The sequence below is a fragment of the Mobula birostris genome, chromosome 20, assembly GCF_030028105.1.
Source record: "Mobula birostris isolate sMobBir1 chromosome 20, sMobBir1.hap1, whole genome shotgun sequence".
NCBI classification, from domain to species: domain Eukaryota; kingdom Metazoa; phylum Chordata; class Chondrichthyes; order Myliobatiformes; family Myliobatidae; genus Mobula; species Mobula birostris.
The window spans coordinates 36,201,338-36,224,285 of record NC_092389.1 but is presented as its reverse complement, the minus strand read 5'-3'; the positions used below and the strand labels follow the sequence as shown (position 1 = coordinate 36,224,285).

Genomic DNA, 22,948 nt, shown 5'->3' with positions numbered 1-22,948 from the left:
ACTGACTGGCCAAAGATCCAGGGATGACAAATTAACAAACTTTTTAGAAACAAGGAGATTGGTTGAAATCTGCAAAACTCTGACGAAGCATGGTGGATGCAGGCACACCTGTGCTTTCTGAAAGAAACTGGTTAAATACTAAAAATTTTGAAAAGCCAGCAGAACATATCTGACTACGCTGCTCTACAGAAAGGCCAACACAGACCCCATGGGCCAAATGACTGTAACAACAGCCAGCAAGCAACAAATTTCACAAAATGTGCCAATGATATTAAACCTGATTCTGATTCCGGCCCATCGTCCATGCCAAAACCATTTAAACTGCCTACGCCGAACGACCTGCATCAGGACCAGTGCCCTCCATACCCCTACCATCCATGTATCTATCCAAACTTCTCTCAAATGTTGAAATTAAGCTCCCACGCACAACTTGCACTGGCAGCTCGTTCCACGCTCTCACCACCCTCTGTGAAGAAGTTTCCCCTCATGTTCACCTTAAACTTTTCACATTTCACACTTAAGCCATGACCTCTGGTTGCAATCCCACCCAATCTCAGTGGAAAAGACAAGTGGCCACAAATTGAGAAACATTATTCTGAACTTGATACAGAGAGACAGTAATACAAAAGCAAAGATGCATAAATAGGACCATAAAAACAATTAGTTCCTTGCTGGAGGAAGAATGTCAGACTTTTTCAGAGAAGCTGGTTCTAAAATTTATCAAGAGGATATCAGGGATGAGAATGCAAGGAAAGATTACGATAATACAATGGTATTATGAAGATCATGTGGAGGGGCAGCTAGCATTGAGGAAGCAAGGAGTCTGCAGAAGGACTTAAGATTGAGAGAATGGGCAAAGAAATAGCAGATGGAATATAGTGCAGGGAAGTGTATGGTCATACACTTTGATAAAAGGAATAAAAGTGCAGACTATTTGCTAAGTGGAGAAAATTCAAAACTTTTGAGGTGCAAAGGAACTTGTGCAGAACTCCCTAAAGGTTAACTTGCAGGTTGAGTCGGGGGGGGGGTGGGCACGGTAAGGAAGGCAAATGCAATGTTAGTATTCATTGCAAAAGGACACAAATGTCAAAATAAGGATGTACTGCTGAAGCTTTATGAGGCATGGGTCAGACCGCACTTAGAATAGTGAGTAGTTTTCAGCCCCTTATCTATGAAAGGATGGGCTAGCATTAGAGGGGGTCCAGAGGACGTTCATGAGAATGATTACAGGAATGAAAGGGTTAACCTAAGACTGCCCACCTCAATGTCGAAGGTCGAGGTTCATCATCTGCTGTGGCTGATGTGGAAGGCTTGCTTGACTGCTGAGCCTCGTGCATTTTTCTATCATACAGTTCTTTGTAAGCACTCAAACCATCTTGCAAATATGCCCTAAACCGATATACCCTTTCAAAATTAAAGTTGTACTTTATCATTGCAGTGAAAATCTCACGCAGCTGCTTCACATTCAGTTCCTGAACGACTTCACTTTTGCTACTGAATTCTGTTTTGACTGTTATCCTTTCCTCTTCCAATTGCAGCAGCTCTTCATCTATCAGTTCTTGGTCATGGGATCCAAAACCTCTTCAACATCGTCTTCGTCAACTTCCACAAGCCAAACTCACTTTGTCCTTACTTCGTTCATCAAGATCAAAACACTTAATTATGTCTAGTTTTACGCTAAGTGTAACACTCTTTTAGGCTTTTCTGATACCTTAGAACTCATCTTGCAAACGGCTGCTCACAGGTACATGTTTAAGCAATGCCGGCTAGAATGCCGTTCCGAATCCGGGGGTGCGCGCTGCCTTTTTTCGTAACAGTGAAAACACCTTTTGTTAGCGAAAACAGGTAACTAATGTAGGTCTTTTGTAACAGTGAGGTTTCGTAAAGCGAACGTTTGAAAAGCAGGGGACATCTGTATCCATCTAGAACAAGGATGAGGAGGAATTTCTTTAGCCAGAGGATAGTGAATCTGTGGAATTTGTTGCCACAGACAGCTGTGGAGGACAAGTATATTTAAAATATAGGTCGATAGGTTACTGAAGGTGTCAAAGGTTACAGGGATAAGGCAGGAAAATGGGGTTGAGAGGGATAATAAATCAGCCATGACAGAATGGCAGAGCAGACTCAATGGCTGAATGGCCCAATTCTGCTCTTTGTTTTAACATAGAACATAGAATAGTACAGCACAGTACAGGCCCTTCGGCCCACAAAGTTGTGCTGACCCTCAAACCCTGCCTCCCATATAACCCCCCACCTTAAATTCCTCAATATACCTTTCTAGTAGTCTCTTAAACTTCACTAGTGTATCTGCCTCCACCACTGACTCAGGCAGTGCATTCCACGCACCAACCACTCTCTGAGAAAAAAAAAACTTCCTCTGATATCCCCCTTGAACTTCCCACCCCTTACCTTAAAACCACGTCCTCTTGTATTGAGCAGTGGTGCCCTGGGGAAGAGGCGCTGGCTATCCACTCTATCTATTCCTCTTATTATCTTGTACACCTCTATCATGTCTCCTCTCATCCTCCTCCTCTCCAAAGAGTAAAGCCCTAGCTCCCTTAATCTCTGATCATAATCCATACTCTCTAAACCAGGCAGCATCCTGGTAAATCTCCTCTGTACCCTTTCCAATGCTTCCACATCCTTCCTATAGTGAGGTGATCAGAACTGGACACAGTACTCCAAGTGTGGCCTAACCAGAGTTTTATAGAGTTGCATCATTACATCGCGACTCTTAAACTCTATCCCTCGATTTATGAAAGCTAACACCCCATAAGCTTTCTTAACTACCCTATCTACCTGTGAGGCAACTTTCAGGGATCTGTGGACATGTACCCCAAGATACGTCTGCTCCTCCACACTACCAAGTATTCTGCCATTTACTTTGTACTCTGCCTTGGAGTTTGTCTTTCTAAAATGTACCACCTCACACTTCTCCGGGTTGAACTCCATCTGCCACTTCTCAGCCCACTTCTGCATCCCACATCTTCGACAATCCTCTACACTACCTACAACACCACCAACCTTTGCGTCGTCTGCAAACTTGCCAACCCACCCTTCTACCCCCACATCCAGGTCGTTAATAAAAATCACGAAAAGTAGAGGTCCCAGAACAGATCCTTGTGGGACACCACTAGTCACAATCCTCCAATCTGAATGTACTCCCTCCACCACCACCCTCTGCCTTCTGCAGGCAAGCCAATTCTGAATCCACCTGGCCAAACCTCCCTGGATCCCATGCCTTCTGACTTACTGAATAAGCCTATGCTTTACGTTGATTTGCTTTGCCATTGGTGGTGATAGTTGCCAAAGCTGATCATAATATTCAAAAAGCTACAGGATATAACAGGCAAGAACAGGAAGCAAGTAAATAAGTTCAGTAAATCAGAACAGGAAAGACCCAAGTTCACCATGAATGTGGCAAAATAACTGCTTGCACTAACAGTTCTGTGTTTCATATTTTATTTAGTCTCAGACAGCTATTGAGAGGCGCACAGTAGATCAAAAACTTTAGTAAGATTGCAGAGATGGGAGTATATACTACAAGCTTGAGAGTTGAGAGTTAAAGGGCAAAAGTTTAGGGGTAACATGAGGGGGAACTTCTTTACTCAGAGAGTGGTAGCTGTGTGGAACGAGCTTCCAGCAGAAGTGGTTGAGGCAGGTTCGATGTTGTCATTTAACATTGGATAGGTATATGGACAGGAAAGAAATGGAGGGTTATGGGCTGAGTGCAGGTCGGTGGGACGAGGTGAGAGTAAGAGTTCGGCATGGACTAGAAGGGCTGAGATGGCCTGTTTCCGTGTTGTAACTGTTATATGGTTATATAAGCTTGGCAGCACCGTGCAAACTTCTCACTGACCACATTACCTGCATGGCATTTTGTAATTGAAAACTTTCACCATCTAAAATGCTGTGTCTATCATTTCAATCTTAAGGGCTCTGCTACTACCAGACATCCCAGCTCTCCCGGAAGTTCCGGGAATCTCCCACATATTAATAGTGGCTCCCTGATGCCCGCAAATTATATACAATATCACGGAAATCAATTTTTTTGAGAGCGAGAGAAAGCAAGAGAAAACGCGACAGCGACCACGAGAGACAGCACGCGCGAGTGAGAGTGACAGCAAGCAAGCAAGAGCGCGAGAAAGAGAGCAAGCAAGAGCGTGCCATGGCACAGTGTTCCAAAAAAAGAAAATATAAAAGAAAATATAAAGTGTAGCCCTGCCTAATAGGTGTCAAAAATAATGACAGTGTTGCTCGCTGCACGGTTTGCAACAGTGACTTTATTGCCCATGGGGGGTTAAGACTGTAAAAGACATGTTGAGGTGAGTTTGACAGATGGTATTTGTTCATTAGCATTGCTAACATTATTTAAACTAGCTGGCTAGCTGCTAAGGAGCTACTCTGTTGCAAACATCCCATCTCTCCCGGAAATTGATGGTGCTACCTCCCTGAAATGAGTTTTTGCAGGGTGGGATGTCTGTACTATTACCCTCTCCAAATTGCCATCAAAACCAAGGCAAGTAATTACATAGATCAACTGTTCTCCTTATGTCCATCGTGAACAGAGCAGATACTACAGCGAGACCAAAGCAAGAGTTGAATACATAACTGAACAGAAGCCAAAGGAAAATATTCATTTCTTAAACTACTGTCAAGTCTTTTAAATTTCAATTTGCACCTGCCAGTTCAGTTCTAGATTCAAGAGTACTTTGTAGCTACAAGAGAGCAATGTGTTATACAGTTATACAAGAGAACTTAGTGATTAAGATTCAGTAAATTTTGCCGTTCCCACTCTCTGCATCAGTCAGCCCTACACACTACCATCTATTAGCTTCCCGTGAGTCAGCAAGCTGCCTCCATATCAATGAGTAAACAGCTGCACCTCCAGTCCATATCACCCTCCCCACCCAATTCACATCACTCAGCAGCCGCACCTCCTGCTCTGTCACTGCCTTTCTCCTTATTAGATGCAACACAATATCCCACACTTGCTCTATTAGAAATCAGAGTTGTACAGCTCATCACACTCCTGCCCACCTACACTAATCACATCTGCGATTATAATGGTATGCTTTGGCTATTCAAGTCCAGTTGTCTCTTAAAAGTAGTGATTGCATCTACTTCTACTTCTGGCAGTGCCTTCCAGATATCCACTCTCTCTGCATTGAAACTTGGGCCTCAAATCCCCTTTTAAATGCCTTCCTCTCACATTAAATCTATCCCTTCGTGGTTTTGGTAACCCTATGATGGGAAAACGATTTACAATCTACCTTTTATCTATACCTCTCATAATGTTAGATAACTACTAGAGATCAACCCTCAACCTCCCTCACTCCAGAAAAATTAGCCCAGCTTTTCCAACCTCTTTCCAAAACTACAATCCTCCAACCCCAGCACGAACACATCCTTCCTGCAGAATAACCAGAACTGCACGTGATACTCCAAGATTGGTCTAACCAGTACAGCTTTACAAAATGTGATACCCCATGTCCCAGTCTATGAAGACAGGTATCATCCTCTTGCTAGGTGTCATCAGCCTGCACTCCATCTCATGCTCCCTACTGTATACTTTTTCAGCTCAATGTCTTTAGTCAAAGATGGACAAAATTATGGTCAAAGACAAAATTCAGGAAAGGTTTCAAATAGGAAGACTAAGGTAGATAAGACAGATTTACTAAGACTATACTAATGTGTGATGTGGAACAAGAAGGTATAAAGTCATGGCCAAGAGAGCACTGGGTCCTGTATCAAAGGCAAAGATGTGTGAGCTGCAGGTGGACGGAGAGAGAAGTGACACAGAGGATACTCGACCAGAAGCTCAACTCGAGGATAGGGAGGAGAAATACAATTTATAAACACAAGATTCTGCAGATGCTGGAAATCCAGAGCGAACACACTCAGCAGGTCAGGCAGCATCTATGGAGAAAAATAAACAGTCGATGTCTCAGGACAGGAAGGGGGAAGAGGCCAGAATAAGAAGGTGGGAGGGGGAAGGAGAACAGGCTGGCAAGTGATAGGTGAAGCCAGGTGAACAAGAAGCTGGGTGGCTGGGAAAGGGGGGATAAAGAGAGAAGCTGAGAGGTGATCGGAAGAGATATAAGGCAGAAGAGGAATCTGATAAGAGAGTAAACCATGGGAGAAAGGGAAGAAAGGGCCCCAGAGGGAAATGATAAGCAGGTGAGAAGAGAAGGAACGAGAGGGGAGCCAAAATGGGAAATGTAAAAAGACTTTCGTTTTGAATAATGTTCAAAGAAAATGTAACACAATTTATCAAAATTGTTGGTGAACACAACAGACCAGGCAGCATCTCTAGGAAGAGGTACAGTCAACGTTTTGGGCCAAGACCATTCATCAGGACTAACTGAAAGAAGAGCTAGTAAGAGATTTGAAAGTGGGAGGGAGAGGGGGAGATCCAAAATGATAGGAGAAGACAGGAGGGGGAGGGATGGAGCCAAGAGCTGGACAGGTGATTGGCAAAAGGGATATGAGAGGATCATGGGACAGGAGGCCCAGGGAGAAAGTAAAGGGGGAGGGGGGAAACCCAGAGGATGGGCAAGGGGTATAGTCAGAGGGACAGAAGGAGAAAAAGAATGTGTGTATATAAATAAATAACGGATGGGGTCTCCCCCTCCCCCTCCTACTTTCAAATCTCTTACTCACTCTTCCTTCAGTTAGTCCTGACGAAGGGTCTCGGCCCGAAGCGTCGACTGCACCTCTTCCTAGAGATGCTGCCTGGCCTGCTGCGTTCACCAGCAACTTTGACGTGTGTTGCTTGAATTTCCAGCATCTGCAGAATTCCTCGTGTTTGCATAACACAATTTATGCTTTGATGTAGAATTTGTGCTGGATTTTAACTTCCCACAGTTTATCTTTAAGAAATTCTGACTCATCAAGCCTGGTTATTGGACAAGCTCCCTCAGAATCAGATTTATTATCACTGAGATATGTCATTTTTTTTCTGCTTTGCAACAGCAGTGCAAAACATTAAAAAATGACTATGTTACAATAACATCTAACATTAATATCTCTCATTAATATCCAACAGAAAATTGCATTGAAAACACCTGCAGTTTTCCAATCAGTTGTCTGATTATCCTTCTTCTACTGGCACCATCCATGAAGAACAACAATCTGAAAGAGATGCAGATATCTGTAGAACTGCAGCTCAGCAAGAATTGAAAGACCAAGGATGGTGTCATGAACTCTAACTGAATCACTTCCAACTAAATCCACAAGCAAGACATCTTCTTATCAAAAGACAAAGCATGCAGGCAATAATTAAATACCTGCTTTAAAACTGAACAATGTAAGCTTATTATTAAACATTTTTAAAAACTGACCAAGTGAATCAACTGGACAGTTAAAGCATTTAAGAGTCTCACAATACCAGCTGAGAATGAGACATTAAACTGAATTGTTGATTTCATGGAGGGATATAACTGTAGCTAATAATTTACATACAGTGGATAAGAATTTCTGAAGGGAAAACTTGACACAGCAAAGAAATGAAGTTGCAACACACCCAAAATGCTACAGGCTGCATCTATGGAAGAGTACTGTTGTTACCGCTTGCGCAATTTGGGTTTTTTTTGCGCATGGAAGTGGAAGCCGTTTGATATTTTCTTTGGTTCCATGGTTCTTCTTTGCTTTGTGACTGTCTGTGGGACAACAAATCTCAGGGTTTTACACTGCATACATACTTTGATAATAAATGCACTTTGAATACATGGTGATGTCCTCAACAAAGATAGAATGGCAGATATAATAACTGAAAGTGTACAGCAATAGTAAGTGCAGTGATTTTCTGGGATAATTAGAAAAATGCAAATTCAAAATGTAATAATTTATTGAGATAACTCTGGAATTTTAAATCCCATGTTTTTTGGGGTGGGTTGTTACAGAATTCATTCTTGCACTTTTCAACTCAATCAATAATTGAGAGCTTAAGAAATTAGTGCATGTTACAAATGCTAAAATACAGTAATAAAATAAAACTAAAGATGCTGTAAGAAAAACTTCAAATTGTCCAAGAATCTTAATCTACAGTACCTCTGCTTATCATAGAAACACAGAAAACCTACAGCACAATACAGGCCCTTCGGCCCATAATGCAGTGCCGAACATGTACTTACTTTAGAAATTACCTCGGGTTACCCATAGCCCTCTATTTTTCTGAGCTCCATGGACCTACCCCGGAGTCTCTTAAAAGCCCCTATTGTATCCGCCTCCACCACCATCGCCGGCAGCCTATTCCACACACTCACCACTCTTTGCGTACAAAACCTACCCGATATCTCCACTGGACCTGCTTCCAAGCACCTTAAAACTATGCCCTCTCATGTTAGCCATTTCAGTCCTGGGGAAAAGCCTCTGACTATCCACACGATCTTATACACCTCTATCAGGTCACCTCTCTTCCTCTTCTGCTCCAAGGAGAAAAGGCCGAGTTCACTCAACCTATTCTCATAAGGCATGCTCCCCAATCCAGACAACATCCTTGTAAATATCCTCTGCACCCTTTCAATAGTTTCCACATCCTTCCTGAGCACAGTACTCCAAGTGGGGTCTGACCAGGGTCCTATATAGCTGCAACATTACCTCTCAGCTCCTAAACTCAATCCCACAATTGATGAAGGCCAATGCACCATATGACTTCTTAACCACAGTCAACCTGCGTAGCAGCTTTGAGTGTCCTATGGACACACCCCAAGATCCCTCTGATCCTCCACACTGCCAAGAGTCTTACCATCATATTTGATCTACCAAAATGAACCAACTCACACTTATCTGGGTTGAACTCCATCTGCCACTTTTCAGACCAGTTTTGCATCCTATCAATGTCCCACTGTAACTTCTGACAGCCCTCCACACTATCCACAACACCCCCAACCTTTGTGTCATCTGCAAATTTACTAACCCATCCCTCCACTTCCTCATCCAGGTCATCCTTCTGTAAGGGTCCCAGAACAGATCCCTGAGGCACACCACTGGTCACCAACCTCCATGCAGAATATGACCTGTATACAACAACTTTTTGCCTTCTGTGGACAAGCCAGTTCTGGATCCACAAAGCAATTTCCCTTTGGATTCCATGCCTCCTTACCTTCTCAATAAGCCTTGCATGGGGTACCTTATCAAATGCTTTGCTGAAATCCATATACACTACATCTACTGCTCTACCTTCATCAATGTGTTTAGTCACATCCTCAAAAAATTCAGTCAGGCTCATTAAGTGCCTTATGCCTTTGACAAAGCCATGCTGACTATCCCTAATCATATTATGCCTCTCAATGTTCAGAGATCATGCCTCTCAGGATCTTTTCCAACAACTTACCAACTACTAAAGTAAGACTCACTGGTCTATAATTTCCTGGGCTATCCCTACTCCCTTTCTTAAATAAGGGAACAACATCTGCAACCCTCCAAACCTCTGGAACCTCTCCCATCCACATTGATGATGCAAAGATCATTGCCAGAGGTTCGGGGGAGGGGAGGCAGTCCATTTGGAAAGACATTCCACATATTCTCCTTCTTGGTATCCAGTAAGAACTTGATATTCCCTATCTACCTGCAGGACTAACATAACATTGCCTTTTTGACATACTTTTTTCGATGTACACCCTATCCTCGTTATATGCAAGGGATACGTTCCCCGAAGTTGACGCATAATGTGAATAATTATTTAAAAGGAGAAATAGGGATGCGTTCCAGAGGGCTTCCTAAATAGGTTTCATCTGTAACTTATTCACATTTTTATACCAATACGACACAAAAGCAGAACTACAAGACAACATTTGCATTATATTTAATTAAGGTAATATTCAATGTAATAAATCACAGAAAGTTAACATCCTTTGGTGTACAGTACTCACCAACAGTGGCAGGTGTGTTCGCTCCGGGTTGTTGTGGTGTCGGGCAGCTTTATATGGATAAGGTGGTTGGTTGCGGTCGCCAGGATAATATCAAGCACAGCAAGGGGTGAAAGAAGACGCACAGAACTCAGCAGAAAGATTTCAGCGATTTGCATAAAGTGGTGAGGGTTGTTTGCTTGGCAGCATTTTGTTTTTCAGCATTAATTTGCTTGTAGGAAAGAAGGGTTGACGACAGGGAACGACTGAAATGCTGACTCCATTCTAAACTTGTGTTCATGTCCACCGCCATTTGTGTTCCGACTTCCACTATTCCCTCACCGTCAGTAAACTCCCAGGATTTTCAAAATCGTCTGTTGCTTGCAGCGTCTGAGAGATAGTTCGTCGTAAAAAAATACGTACGCATCGAATGTGGATCACACCGGTCGAGTGGTTGAATCAGCGATGTTGTGTTTGGCGGCGGAAAACGCACTGTTATGTTCGGATGAATTGAATGCTGTCCAAATGTCTAGGATGGGCTGGCGCATTGTCAAGCAACAAAAGCACTTTAAAGGCAGGATTCTGTTCCCGGCAGGAGATGCCGCACTGTTTATAATTTCCAACTAACTTTCAAGTGTTAATGCGGTTCTCTGCCACTCGGCTGACGGCCCAAGACATGACATCGGACGCTTAGGAAGCATAATTAAATATTTCAAGCACAGAATCACTGCCCCGTAGGTAAAACCAACAGAAGTCCAAGATCGCACATCCACACCTTGCCAAAACCAATGCGAGAGTGGCGGGAGAGAGATTGTGAGGCACGCACACGTGACTGGTAATGGCGGGAAGGCGGTGCTCCTCGCATAAGTGCTTTCAAATGAAATGGATTGCAGATGCTCTAACTTGCAATAGAAACAGAGCATGCAGCTGGACAGAAAATATCCACAAGAAATGTTTTGTAAAGCAAAAGATAAACTGTGACCATATTATTCCATTATAATCTGAATTCTGCTCATCACAATCCCTAGCCATCATATGAGATCTTGTTGGTTTCCTTTGTGCTGATGGCATTACTTTTAAAGAATCTTTCCAAAAACAGACATATCAGCTGCTGGATTGAAATAAAAGTAATGTTGTTTCAATAAGTGGACAGTTTTCAATCTTTTCTAACTGTACCTTTTTCTATCAACCAATATCCTCTTTACAGACCCAAATGTCAGAGTTTGCAATCTCTTTTATGCCATGGACCAACACAATTAAGCAAGGGATCCGTGAACCCCAGGGTGGGAACCTCTTCTCACATTTGTCCAAATGTGCACACGCACGTGTGTGTATGTGTGAGAGAGAGAGAATATTGATTGTGAGATATGGGTGCCAATGTGAGAGACTGTATTCACAACAGCAAAGATTACAGTTTGTCTCCCAGTGAGTGCAAGTCATGAATAGAAGTGATTGTGAGAAGCTGTGAGGAAGCACACTCGAGAGAGCGAACATCAGTGCACGTGGATGAGTGTGAGCAAAAAGTACAAGTGTGAAGCAAGATTCCTGTAAGTGAGAACTTCAGTGTGCGGGGAAAAACTGTCCGTGTGCGTACACGTGTTTGGTGTGTTCATGGTGAAACTGAATGAGCCTCACTTCATATTTTGGGGTTTTTCAGCTTCACCTCTCCTTTGTACAAATTGGCCATCCTGAGAATCTGCATAGTTTTTTCCCAGTACCTTTTCACTGAGACCATTCAAGACTCGATCTTGACCTTGATGCAGTAGTTGATATGGAAATGGGTCCAGTGAGTCAATGCACCTACGTGTTCGGCTTAGCTATAACTCGTGGGGCAGCACATTCCACAGGCTCTTGGAATGCTGGGAAATATTTAAATGAAGGCACTGCACCTCGAATGAAGAAATACCACAAAAGGAAGAGTAATTCAAGAGAGGAAAAGGGGTTTGCATTTTTAGTGTAGAAACAGTGAACCCAGGGGTCTTTAATTAAAACTATGGAATTCAGTATAGCTTTCGACAGTGGTTACAAAAACTCCAGTAACCATGGATACCTCTGAAATAGGGAAAGTTAAAGTTAAAATCTTAATAGCCTTGGAGTCAGTGGTAACCATGGGGACAATGGAGATTTTAGAATATTTTCACAAGATCACAAGACAAAGGAGCAGAAGTAGGCCATTCGGCCCATCGAGTCTGCTCTGCCACTCCATCAAGAGCTAAACTATTCTCCCATCCAGTTCCAATTTCCGGCTTTTTCCCCATATCCCTTGATACCCTGACTGATTAGATACCTATCAATCTCCTCCTTAAACACCCTCAATGATCGGGCCTCCACAGCTGTATGTGGCAACGAATTCCATAAATCCATGACCCTCTGGTGAAAACAGTTTCTCCTCATCTCTGTTTTAAATGGGTACCCTCTAATTCTAAGACTGTGGCCTCTTGTCCTGGACTCACCCACCAAGGGAAACAGCCTTTCCACAGCTACTCTGTCCAACCCTTTCAACATTCAAACTGTTTCTATGCGATCCGCTCTCATTCTTCTATACTCTAATGAATACAGTCCAAGAGCCAACAAACACTCCTCATATGTTAGCCCCTGCATTCCAGGAATCATCCTCGTAAATCTTTTCTGAACTCTCTCCAACATCAGTACATCCATTCTAAGATAGGGGGCCCAAAACTGCACACAGTATTCCAAATGAGGTCTCACCAGTGCCCCATAGAGCCTCATCAACACCTCCGTACTCTTAGACACTATTCCTCTTGAAATGAATGCCAACACAGCATTCGCTTTCTTTACTGCCGATCCAACCTGGTGGTTAACCTTCAGGGTATCCTGCACGAGGACCCCCAAGTCCCTTTGCACTTCCGATTTCTGAATTTTCTCCCCATCTAAATAATAATCTGCCTGATTATTTCTTCTTCCAAAATGTACAACCGTACATTTCTCAACATTGTATCTCACCTGCCATTTCTTTGCCCACTCTCCGAAACTGACCAAGTCATTTTACAAGGAAAGCCACAGTACTCTTGCTGTTTCTCTTTGCTTTTTGAAAGAAAAGGCAAATCGAGTCATAAGTGACCATTCAGTTTAATTGGGCCAATTGTGGCACAAGTTAGCGACGCTAGTGGCTTCCACAAAGCAGTGAACTGGGCTTTTCAGACAATTCCACTCCAAAATGTTCAAATCAAATTTGGTGCAAACAACAAAAGGTTAATCATGTTCACAAAGTAACAGTTTCAACCACGAAATGTCATCTCTCCATTTTTCTGTCCCAGTGTGTGACTATCTCATGCTGTTGGAAAGCTTCCACACGTCACTGTTTTTCCCCATTTACTCATACGAAGTCTTACTATCTATTTTTTTTTATTTTCAGAAATAGTTTTTCCCTGAGCAGTTTGTTGCTAGTTCTCATCACAGTAATCACATTGCACATTTAGACGGAGACGTAATGTAAAGATGTTTACTCCTCATGTACGTGACGGATGTAAGAAATAAAGTAATCCAATTCGATTCAATTCAATTCAGTAAGTGACAACTGACTCCAGTACACACTTGCTGTTTGAACACGACAGAGACTGTTGGCCCGAACAATAGATTACTTATTCCAGTGCAAAGACCTCCAAGAGGACAACAGCCGGGAAAACCAAAAGGAAGCGACTGATGAAGGAAGCCCTGAATGCCACAAGAGATGGAGGACCTTCAGTGCTGCTGTAAATGCCAGTGGCAAAATGGCCACTGCCTCTCCAGTGCACCCTCCGTAGTGTGTCGTCTGGTCCTGAATCAACTAATTTTAACAGTGTTAAATATCCGTTACACAAGGGCAGATTGATTTAGTAGCTCTGACTGGAAATTGGATGCTGAGAGGAACGTTCACTTCAATTCCAGTCAACTGAAAGAGCTTGATTATTAAAGTTGGGGAGGGGCAGCATGGTCGACCAGCAATGGGGCAAAAAGTTTCAAAGTTGAGGAAGGTTCATCTTTATTTTACTCTTTATCCCTGAATTACACCCAGTCAAAAGGGAAGATGGAAGGTGTTTCAGGTAAATACAAATTGAAAGGAGCCTCTTCTCCAGGACTGCAGAGTAAAGGAGTGCCATCTTAACTCTTCCTGAACAAAGACTTGTCCACCATTCCATCCAACCACGTTCTGAACATATAATGTACTGTGCAAAAGTTTTGAGCACAAAAATATAGCTAGGGTGCCTGAATTTTGCATAGTACTGCAGTAATTTTATATATTGTATTGTACTACTACTGCTGCAAATTGAGCAAATTTCATGACGTGTGAGTGATGAAAAACCTGATTCTGATATGGGTCTCTATCTTGGACAGAGAGTGGGAAGGGGACAGGGAGAGGGGAATCATGGTTGGGAAAAGGGGAAGGGAGAGAGGAGGGAGTGGGAAACACCAGAGAGATATTCTGTAATTGTTTGGAATCAAATCACCTTCCCCATGTCACAGGGCTGGGTGTGTCTGCACCCACACCACCTGCAGCCGTCAGCCCTGGCACTCCGTCTCTGCCACCTGTCTCACATCCCTCCCACAGTGTTTCACCTTCGCCATTCCCAACATTCTTTGTTCCCGCCAGATCTATAACCTCACTTTCTGTTCCATGTGGTCAAATACAGCACTGTACGAATAGTCTTGTGCCCCCTTGCTGTATATATGTGCCTAAGACTTCTGCACAGTACTATATCGTAAACCCTGAGACCCCTGACCCAGAAATTCATCGTTATCCTCCTCATTCCTAACTGCCAAAGGTCCCCTTCCTAGCCAGAGTTCAACTTCTGGGAATTTATGCGTATAAGTTTCTGGTTGGATTCAATTGCCTGTCTTTATATAACATTTGATCTCACCAACACACTAACACTACATCACACCTATTGTTTCTGCATAATTTTGCACAATCAACATGCAGAATCTGAAAAATACAACGTCACTGACACGGATGCCAAGCATTAACAACTATCGGTCTTTATCATGTCCATTGACAAGAAGAAATTTTAAATAATTAAACTATTTTCTCATCAGACACTGCAGATATCAGTCAAGATTTTGTCCTTTGTGAACTTTATTGAAAAAAGAGAATGTTGTGTTTCTTAATAAATAAGAGCTGGACCTAAGAAGAACAAACTCATATCCGATGTGAGTCCCACACATGATAATGATCATTGTACAATTATAGACTGGCTTCTTGCTTGACCCTGATGGGTCCCAGGGTTGCTGGATCGTGGTTGGAAGTCTTGTCCCTGTCATGGAGGGAGGAGGATGGATGGTTGCCTCCATTGTTCTTGTGGTATTCTGCCCTGAATTGATCCTCTTTGTGGTCTTTATCAAGGCCAGGCATTGGAATTTCCTCGGTTACCTCCTCCTTCTCTGTTACTGGGGCAACCTTGTCCAATCTTTCTGCCTCTTCATTCATGTCGATTTCATCGTCGATCTTGGGATGATCCTCATTGGTCCGTTTGGAGTCTGGTGCCATGGGGCAGCAGCCCTTCTGGTGCCTCTTCAGGCTGCATAGGTGTTTGTAGCTCTTGGAGCAGAGGTGACACTTGTGTGGCCTCTCTCCGGTGTTGTGTACACGCACGTGCAACTTGAGGGTAACGAGCCCGGTGAACTTGGCTGAGCATTGCTTGCAGTGGTATGGCCGCTCTCCGATGTGCAGGCGAAGGTGGGTCTTCAAGTTACTGGTGCCAGTGAAATGTTTGTGACACACCTGCCCGAGCAAAACAAGGAAAGATAAGTCAAGCATTGGAAGAAAAGCAAAACTGTGCCACATTAAAATGAGTTTCATTCCTGTCTCATGGGGTATGTGGGTTAAAACAGAGGCAAATGTCTATGTTACGCAATCCTACTCTACTTTTTCTCTAAATGTTGTATGTTATGGCCTGTATTTCATTAACATTCTTTCCTTTCCTCACAACCACCGCCACCCCCATCCGTTCTGCTTTCCTGAATGAGCCGCGGGCTCTTCAGATGCCATCTATGATCTGAAGCCTCATTCAACTGAACCAGCCCTTTGGTTGGTCTCCATAGTGAGAAGTGCCAACCAAGACAGTTCTGCACAGAAGAAGCATGTCATGTGAACAATCTAATAGTACACCAGAGAACTCTGGGTTTGATGCAGATTTGTCAGTAATTTGTAAAATATTCCAGGTGTGAAGGCCAGGTGAGCTCTCTGCCTGAGCACCCAGGTTCCAATTGATGGAACCCATGACATTGGCCTTGGCCCGTCAGAGCCTGTTTGTAAAATCTCAGGATCAGTTCATTGGAAAAATTCAGAGGTCCTGTCTGCACTGGTGCCAGACTGGACTCAATAAGTATGGCCAGTTAGGCTCTGACTAGTTTTGTCTGGATCACTACAAGGCAGCCTATCAGAAGCAGAAGGACAAATTTCCACTCTCCCTTCAGTTGGAGTGTCCCTGATGATGGTGCTGCTTTCCTGCAACAGTGTTTCATGTCGATGTGCTCAATAGTTAGAAGGGCTTTATCTGTGATGGGCTGGGCTGTATCCATTTCTTTCTGTGGGATTTTCTGTTCAAGGGCATTGGTGTTTGCACACCAGAATGAGATGCAGCCAGTCAATATACTCCCCACTGCATATCCATAGAGGTTTGTCAAAGTCACCCCACCTGTGAAAGCAGTGATGGTATTCAACTGTGGGGTGTGTCAATATTGTCTGTGCTGCTTTTCACAATTAATGTCAGGAACCATGGCTGACTCTCTTTTAATCACCTCAGTTTATTTCCCAAGTTTCCTTGCATGCACTCTCTTACCTGACACTGGTGAGGCTTTTCCCCAGTATGTACAAGGTAATGTTTCTGAAGATAGGCCTGTTGTGTGAATGTCTTACTGCAAGTGTGGCAGGAAAAAGGTCTCTCTCCAGTGTGGATCTTCAAATGCATCTGCAAGGAAAGGAATGGAGTTAGATCATAGTCTGCTGGAGGCTGGGTCCTATGTTCCATCAAAGTTGCATTAGTAATAGCTACACCAGTTTAATAGTAGTTCAGTCATTCATTTAAAATTTCCTTTACGTCTCACACACACAAGATAGGCCGAAGAGCTTCTTTCAGTTCTGTAGTGCTCTGTGACTCGAGGTAACACAAAAGTGTATGGCCACTTTCGCAGATTTTAGGTTTTTGAAAACTAACTTTTATTTATCTGCGAACTGTTTGAACAAGCGTACCAACACCAAATCCTGACCAATAATGATGAGATCATTGATTTGGTTATACAAGCATGTTGGGTTAAATATAGAGCAACTTCACTCATAGTTTTATTGAAACACACCAAATAATTCAGCATCAAATTAAACTCAGTGTTTTAGATTACCCTGAGATCCCATCCTGTGTCATGTTGTCTGATTTGGTTTGAGCAGGGTCACAGACCAATTGCCCATCGTTCCTCTGTGTCTGTAACCATTGTCTCTTCTGATACATCAGTGAGCTGAACCCTTAACTTTGCTTCTCTCTCCTCTGCTTGACCCTCAGAGTATTTCCACAACTTTCTCCTCAGGTTACAGTTCTGAGTTTATTATTTCAGAAAATGCTTGTGTGCTACTGGAATTATATTGTTTGATTAAGCATCCCTTGTTGTTTGAATAATTAATTCTGGGTTGTATGTAAAAGGGCATGATTGGCATCATGCCAGCACACCAAACGTGTGATTCTCGCTTAAAGTAAAAGCAAACACACGAGTTATCTCCCAGCTCCCTTGTTTGCCTTTCAATTCGTTTCAATGTTTTGAATTTACAAAACATAACAGTATTTAGTATTTTATCGTTTATATTCTGAGTTACCAGCAACCTGGTCACAACAATTTATGGGAGAACATAAACAAATGCAAGAGCTTGCATTTCTACCCTTTGTACCTGTGAAGAAAGAAGAAAGCCCTTAACTCAGAGTGGAGTTATAGGGACGTCATCATGACAGCGTTTTTTTCGCAGGCTTTCTTATTTTTACGAGGCCGAGTTGCTTGCTCGACGTTAATCCCAGCACAGATGGAATGCGTGCAAGGGAGCTGGCTGGATTTGAACTCGGGAGCCTTCGCTCCGAGGTCCAGTGCTGATGCCACTACGCCAACAGCCGGCAACCCTTTGTGCCTGTACATCATTCAATAACTTCATGGCAATCTTTTACCTCCGAACGGAGTTGGTCTTCCAGTCTTTTGAGCTGCACCGCCCAGCATTCCCCCAATTCAATCCTAGCCTGAGCATGGGACAATTTACAATGACCAATTAGCTGACCAAAGACCAGTGTGTCTTTGGATTGTGCGAGGAAACTGGAGTCCCCAGAGGAAGCCCATGCTGTTACGTACAAACTCCTTACAGACAGTGGCAGGAATTGAATCTGGGTCGCTGTCGCCTTTGAATACCGAAAGGTGTTAACCCCTTTCCCCTTCATTCTCCAACAGCTAAGCACCAATTATTCAACTACTTACATATATGGTAAGTGACTGAGACGCCACAAACCCAGCCAATAGGAAAGTGCAAAAATTCAGTTTTCTGGGTGAAGAAATCTCATTTCACCAGACTAGCAACCCTTTATTTTGAAAGTGCCCTCTTGTTCCAAATCATCAATCCCTCTCTATCCTGTCAAACCTCAAATGAACTTTGGACAGTTTACTTCACCAATGATCAGTCGACCTGTTTTAAATATCGGTCGGAAATCCCCACAGTTTCTGAGGGCATTCAAGTGTATCTGCCACAAATACTCCCTTTCTTGGAGGAGGGAAGGCGGGAACAACGCCCTTCACACAAGTAGTTATGTGCTTCTGCATGTCCCACCCCTGTCACCAGTGAGGAAGCAGATGGGAGTCCCAATGCAAAGAGTAGCCCCAGCTGAGAGTGCAAGCCTCTGCAAGTTCCTACAAGTAGAAAGATATGTACTTTAAGGTCAGATAGATGACCAAAGCGCTTCGAACACACGTTGCACTTGTATTTGATCTTCCCATTCTGTTTTTTCAGTGGGTAACGAAGTGACTGAAAACCAGGGAGATCTGCAGAAGAGGTCTTTGGTTTGCTCAGATTCATCGCCTCTTCACTCCCTGGAGCACATGAGTCAGCTTTCAGATGCATTGGTGGTTCTGAGTTTATTGAGGTACCTGAAGATGACGGCTGGGTGAGGGGCATCTCCTTCAGGCCCACCCCTGGAGCCATGGGCGAGGAGGCTCTGGTGGGAGCAGGGATAGGAATGTCTTTTGGCTGCTCTGAAACGTGATCCGTTTGCCTTTCCTCTGGAGCAGCATGACGGCAACACAGTCGGACTCATCATGGCTTTGGAAATCCCAGCCACCACAAACTGGAGGCATCTTGCCAAACAGGCTGAGGTTGTTCAAAGTGGCTGGGCTGCCGAGCAGATGAAGGCCATTGAATCCAGGTGAATACTTAGGCAATGCATGTCTGGTATAGTGAGGAGACAGAGTGCTGTATGTATACATGTATTGACACAGGAGGTGGTCTCTCGGTGAATACATCCGGTAGGAGACCAAGCCCTGGGCATGGCTAGGATGTCCATTCATGGGCAGAGGGAGTTTGTTGGAAGGTGAGGTTTTGAACTAGGAGAAAGAATGCGAGGGGTTTGTTGAATTACAGAGATCTTGGATCTTTGAGTTGAATTGTTCCTTTCCGGTGGTTGTTCATCATCCTTAACTTCATCGAACTTTGAACCATTTTTGTCTGATGCAGATCTGCTGACTACATCTGAGGAAAGCTTTTCACTGAGGTCCATTATTTGGCTGTCTGGAGTGATGGGTGGGGTATCTCTACGTCCAGTTTTTGTTCCTCCTTCTTTGCGTTGTTGTAATTACCACCTGGCCTTCTTGAATGTCATCCTTTCTCTGAGGAAGCAGGCCAGTGTATTCAGGAACCAGGTCTTTGTATCCCTTGAGATTGTGTTCTAGAAAGACGAAGACAAACCAGATCATTAATCAGGGGAGATGAAGAACAGAAACACCAGTGAATAGGACGGCAGGGTCACATAGTGGTTAGCATTACACTTAAGTGGGTGGGGTCCAGGTGCAAGGGGCTGACGAAACGTGGAGAGATCACAGTCATTCTGAATTGTGCTGAATCATATAATGACATTGCGTTGAATTATGTTTGTGAAGCCAGTAGATTTGGAGGATAAGAAACCACCAAGTTTAGTTTACTACCGAAACACAGAAAGTAAGAAAGAAACCATATTTACTGAGTTATTGACTTCTAATTCCCCATCCTTTCCATTAGACAATAGACACAATTTTTATTTAAAATACTTTGCAACCGCAGGTTCAGAAATGTGACTGTCCACCATATCCATTCTCCTCATATTGTATAAATTTTCATGGTCACCCCTCATTCTGCAGTGCTCCAGGGAATAAAGATCCAGCCTCACCTGATAGGCCTCCACTGAGCCTCCCTGGATCAGATAGCATCCTTGTAAAACTCTTCTGCACGTTCTCCAGCTTGACAATGTTTCTGCAAAAACAGCGTGACCAAAGCTGTAAACTCCAAATGCAGACTCACCAATGACAGAAAAAACGCAATTTCATGTTGCTACTTCGAAACTCAGTGCCCTGACTGAAGGCCAGCATGATAAACACCTGCTTCACCTCCTTTTCATCTTGTGTGGCCACCTTCACTTCAACATCCATGTCCCTCTGTTGTACAACACTTGTCAGTGGCCTGCCATTCACTGGTTCACTCCATAAATCCTACCCTGTCCAAAATGCATCACCTCACGCTTACCTAAGTTGCCATTCCTCAGGTGTTCAGCTTACCTCACTTACCTGGAGGGCAGGTTGTGTCAAGTTTGTGTGACACTCTGATTCCCCACCCCCTCTGCTGGCCACCTCCCTCACCTCACCTCAAATACCTGGAAGGCAGGCTCAGAGTGATTCAAGTCGAGTTTGTATGACACTCTGATACAACACTCAACACCCACACCCTCCTCTCGCCATCTCCCTCACCTTACTTCAATTACCTAGAAGGCAGGCTCAGAGTGATTCAAGTCGAGTTTGTATGACACTCTGATACAACACTCAACACCCACACCCTCCTCTCGCCATCTCCCTCACCTTACTTCAATTACCTAGAAGGCAGGCTCAGAGAGATTCAAGTCGAGTTTGTATGACACTCTGATACAACACTCAACACCCACACCCTCCTCTCGCCATCTCCCTCACCTTACTTCAATTACCTAGAAGGCAGGCTCAGAGAGATTCAAGTCGAGTTTGTATGACACTCTGATACAACACTCAACACCCACACCCTCCTCTCGCCATCTCCCTCACCTTACTTCAATTACCTAGAAGGCAGGCTCAGAGAGATTCAAGTCGAGTTTGTATGACACTCTGATACAACACTGACCCCTGTTCTCGTCATCTCCCTCACCTTACCTCAATTACCTGGAAGACAGGCTCGGACTGATGTAAGTCGAGTTTGAATGCTGAACAATGTGCGATTTGGAGTTTCGATTGCTGAATTTAGAGAGAGTGTGAGCCACTGTCTGTAGCAAACATTACCTCACTACCTGCAGCTCTGTGACATCACGGTGAGGTAGACGTCCCTGAGTCCCAAACCCCTGTTCGAATCTGTCCTGTATTTCATTTACATACACAATTTGTTGTTCAGTTAAATGGTAGTTTGCCTTTTTAACCATTGACATGAAACTCTGGTGAATTGGGGCAGCCATTTAATTGGGCCAAAATTATGTTGGAAACCACTGTGTTTTTATAAGATGAACTAATCCAAGACTGAAGTTGTATTTTAATGATTTGTACTTTTCAACAAACACATGTATTTTTCACAGTCTGTGGTGGGTCGTCCCTACTTACAGGCATTAAAAGTTGACAGCAGTTAAACTAATGGTTTATCACCTTTCTCATTTCTCATTGGCTGAACATTCGCACACTGCCCATGTGATGTAATTGTGCAGCACTGATTGGTTTATTCTTTTCTCAGGGATTTCTGTCATATGGATGACACATGGTGATGGATTTTTCAGAGCGACATCTTTGCTTCTTTCCTTTTCTTTTATCTTCAGCTTCTGATTGTTTTTCATTCACCTTAGCTTCATTTCTCAGCTCTTTATTTAGTTTCCATAGTATTTGTATGTTTGTCTGTACTTTAAAATAAACAATAAGAATTTCAGACTGCCCGCCATTCTCAACTCCTGGAAGAACCTTCAGGAGAATAAAATTAACAAATCTAATAACGTACTGGTCCTGATGTGGCCCAACTAACCGGAATCCTCTGTAGTATTATTATTATAATAATTATTATTCAGTTTTTTCTTTCTTTTTGTATTTGCATAGTTTGGTGTCTTTTTCACTAGTTATTTATCTGTCCTGTTGGACGCAGTCTTTCTTTCCTTGTATTTGCTGTGAATGCCAGCTAGAAAATGAATCTCCACGTTGAATATCATGACATATATCAGAATCAGAATCAGGTTTATTATCACTGGCATGTGACGTGAAGTTTGTTAACTTAGCAGCGGCAGTTCAATGCAATACATAACCTAGCAGAGAGAGAAAAAAAATAATAAACAAGTAAATTGTTGTTGAGCCCACTAGGGGATTGGCTGTACTGGATTGGGTATTGTGTAATGAACCAGAGTTGATTAGAGAGATTGAGGTGAAGGAACCCTTAGGAGGCAGTGATCATAACATGATTGAGTTCACTGTGAAATTTGAAAAGGAGAAGCTGAAATCTGATGTGTCGGTATTTCAGTAGAGTAAAGGAAATTACCATGGCATGAGAGAGGAACTGGCCAAGGTTGACTGGAAACGGATACTGGCGGGAAGGACGGCAGAGCAGCAGTGGCTGGAGTTTATGCGAGAAGAGAGGAAGGTGCGAGACAGGTATATTCCAAAAAAGAAGAAATTTTCAAATGGAAAAAGGATGCAACCGTGGTTGACAAGAGAAGTCAAAGCCAAAGTTAAAGCAAAGGAGAGGGCTTACAAGGAAGCAAAAATTAGTGGGAAGACAGAGGATTGGGAAGTTTTTAAAAGCTTACAAAAGGAAACTAAGAAGGTCATTAAGAGGGAAAAGATGAACTATGAAAGGAAGCTAGCAAATAATATCAAAGAGGATACTAAAAGCTTTTTCAAGTATA

The 22,948-nt window shown here is 43.3% G+C and overlaps 1 long non-coding RNA gene and 1 pseudogene across 1 annotated transcript in view; both read right to left on the bottom strand.

Annotated features, from left to right (window-relative positions):
- Positions 1-10,625, bottom strand: part of LOC140185537 (uncharacterized) — a 64,572-nt gene extending 53,947 nt beyond the window's left edge. The window contains exon 1 of the long non-coding RNA XR_011882644.1: positions 9,876-10,625. This is a non-coding gene — a long non-coding RNA (uncharacterized lncRNA). The remainder of the gene's footprint in view (positions 1-9,875) is intronic.
- A 4,408-nt stretch (positions 10,626-15,033) lies between these two features.
- On the bottom strand, positions 15,034-20,486 carry LOC140184950 (uncharacterized; annotated as a pseudogene).
- Positions 20,487-22,948: the final 2,462 nt, after the last annotated feature.